This window comes from Elephantulus edwardii, unplaced genomic scaffold (genome assembly GCF_000299155.1).
Source record: "Elephantulus edwardii isolate Elephantulus edwardi_28Jun2011 unplaced genomic scaffold, EleEdw1.0 scaffold00122, whole genome shotgun sequence".
Lineage (NCBI taxonomy): Eukaryota > Metazoa > Chordata > Mammalia > Macroscelidea > Macroscelididae > Elephantulus > Elephantulus edwardii.
In genome coordinates this window covers 1-3,266 of record NW_006399872.1, presented here as the reverse complement: position 1 = coordinate 3,266, position 3,266 = coordinate 1, and positions in this window count along the sequence as shown.

The window sequence follows — 3,266 nt, the reverse complement described above, 5'->3', positions numbered from 1 at the left end:
CCTTTCCAGAGTACTGAAAAACATTGAAGTAAGTCTAGAGGCTATGGTGCACTAAATCCAGACCATGGTCTTCTCATGCTATGCATCAGAGAGCTAAACATTGACTAAGGATGACAAAATAAAAATTGGTACCTTCAAACTGTGGTGCTGGAGAAGAGTCTTGAACATACCATGGACAGCCAAGGAAACAAAAAGAACTGTCTTTGATAGAGTGAAATCTAATTTCTCTTTGGAGTCAGGATTTTGAAGCACAGTCTCACATATTTTGTATTTGTCCAAGAAAGATGAGTCCTTAAAGAAGGGTATCTTTCTCAGAAGTGTGGAGGTACAGTGCAGAAGAGGAAGACACCTGATGAGATGGATTGATACAATAACTGGGGCAGTGGGGGTTGGTCTGTTGGAATTAGTGAGACTGGCATAGGACAGGACAGGCTTCCAAGCTGCTGTACATAGGGTCACTATGGGTTGCAGGTGACTCGATGGCACATAACAACAACAATATACTTGACATCATAAACATTTTACTAGACACAAGTTTCTAAAATGATTGACCCTTCTGCATATCATGGTTAAGTAATAAAAAGTGGTATTTTACTGGTTATTTAAATAATCCAGTCCCTACCAACAGTTATCAGTACGTATTTATATGCTAGTGTCTATGCTGACAACTTTAATTTGGCAACCAGGATAAGGGATTGGTTCATGTTACAACTGATTTAGCTTTTTGTGGAAGTCTACCAGATTGTTCATGACTCGTCCAAGCTATTTAACAGTACTGTATAGCAGATGACTGGAAATCAATTGTTTTACAATGTGCACATTTACCCAAATGCCTTCTGTATCCAAGAAAATCTTATGTTGGTGAACATTTAAATGTCAGCATTTGACTGATGTCCATAGGGTTTCTTTGCATTTCTAAATGATACAAGATAGCATAGAAGGCTATCTTATATAGATAGTCTATAAAAGGTCATGTATTCCTAAGTTTCTGTTCCAGATTTACCTTGACTGTATAAATGGAGCTATTTTTCTAAAAATGGGTTTCTAAGGAAGTAGAATCATTTGATATATGGCACAATAAATAGAAGAGAGAGCATAAATATGAAATGGAGAAAATTTACAGGGTGACTACACTCCGTCAATTTTTATGCTTCTACATTATATCATTACAATTCCATTCAGTTTTTCATTCTTTTAAAGTTGGTTAAACTGCTTCATTTAAAGATTTATGTACTAGGCTCCTTACAAATATGGAACATAATTACCTGTGAATGATATTCTGAATATGGCACTTCTGAATCATTGCCATGTGGGCCACAGAAATAGAAGGTCATGTTTATGTTTACTTGAGCTTATTGCCTCTAATAGATGATTTTTATCAAAACAGTGAAAATAAAAATCTACCAGGTAATCTTGTAAAACGAAATGCTTCTATTATATCCTTTTCTAATTGTTGTCATTTAAAGTAAATTGGTAGAAAAGTTATATCCCTTTACACTGAATAGGCAATATCTTTTCTAAAAGCATTTTGACTCAGTTGAAGTAATAGCACATATAAATGGCTCCAATGATTGTGTTTATCTTCTTCAGCAATTTAAGTCTCTATTATGTAAATTCAAAGACATTGAAAAATGCACTCTGCATGTTCAGCTATTGTTGATGAACTCAATTTATGCATCAGCTGGGAGCGTGGTGCTGAGAAAAGAGTTTGGTTGTGACAAGACTGTCAGAAAATCAACAATCCAAAATAATTTAGTCTCTAAAGACATAAACTAGTCAGTGTGGCAGGTATAAAAAGTAGAACATAAAAATTGCTAAAACAAGAAAAAACCAAAACCAAAAACAAACCCAGTTTCTTTGATTCCAGGAAACTTCATACATGCAAATATTGACAATCTTCTTCCATGTGATTTACAGACTTGAAACCCATTTGAAGGTCAGCTATGAGTGTGTTCCAACTAGACAGTAAATAACAGAAACAAGAACAAAATAGGCAGATCTGGTTGCATAATCTGTGCAGAATTGTACAGCTAACACTAACGTGCTGTTTATCTAGTGACAAGAATCAGATGTTCCTAAGAAAAAAAGATGAACACTGTCTTCCCTTGCAATTTACAGCCTCTAAAACCCTATGGAGAGTCAGTTATGAATAAGTTCTAATTCAATGGTAATAAGTGACTGAATGAGTGAGTGGATGAAGGGAAAAAATAAATTAGGAATGGAAGTTTGGTGGGTGAGAATTGCTATTTGGCTAGGTTGACCAGGAAACTCTTTCTGAGAAGGTAACATCAGAGGGAAGACCTCAGGTAAAGAGCCATGAAGTTACTAGCAGAAGAATTCCTAGTACAGAGTGAAATGATCTGACCTTAGAAAATGTTGTTTAAGGAATTGAGATTATACCTTCATTTTTTAGCAAAGTGAACTATAATAAAAATAGAATGTTTATGGGAGAAAAGTAAGTTACAGAAAGTTTTAGATAGCCTTTGAAGGACTTCTAATAGCATTGTTCACAGTATTCTTCTGTTAATTAAAAGGATGAGCATCTCTAGTAGTGAGACTTTTCCAGCTGCTACACAAGAGAAAGATGGGCAGTTTTTCCTATTAAGATTCACAGCTTTTGGCAGAATTATAAAATGGTATAACCACTCTGGAAGACAGTTGGGTATTTCTTCAAAAAGTTGAACATAGAAACTCCATATGACTCAGCTATTTCACCACTAGGATTATACACCAAGGAAATTAGAACTGAAGCACAAATGAAGATCAGTACCCCAGTCTGATTCATTAGCAGCATTATTCACCATCACAAGAACATGGGAACAACCCAAATATCTATCCTCAATTGACTGGATTGAGAAATTGTGACAAATTCACACCATGGAATACTATGAAGCACTTAGGAGCTGCAGTTTTGAAAAATGTTACATAACTGTGGGGAGACTAGAGAGCATTAAGCTGAGTGAACTTACTCACTCTCATAAGGACAAATACTGCATAAGACCATGACTGTAAAAATCGAATCAAAACTAGTAAACTTGTATGGAGACCCAAGGAGGGGAGGAGTGGGAGGAGGTGAAATCTAGGGTTGTACAGTTAGTTTGATGGGTGAAGGGATGGGGTAAATGGGAAAAATCTGGCACAGCCTTGAAAAGACTAGGTAATGATGGGCAAGATCCAATGGTGATTGATTTTATAAAACATAATTAATGGGAATGATTGTATGAAAAACAATATGAATAAAGAATAGAATTAAACACAATGTATAT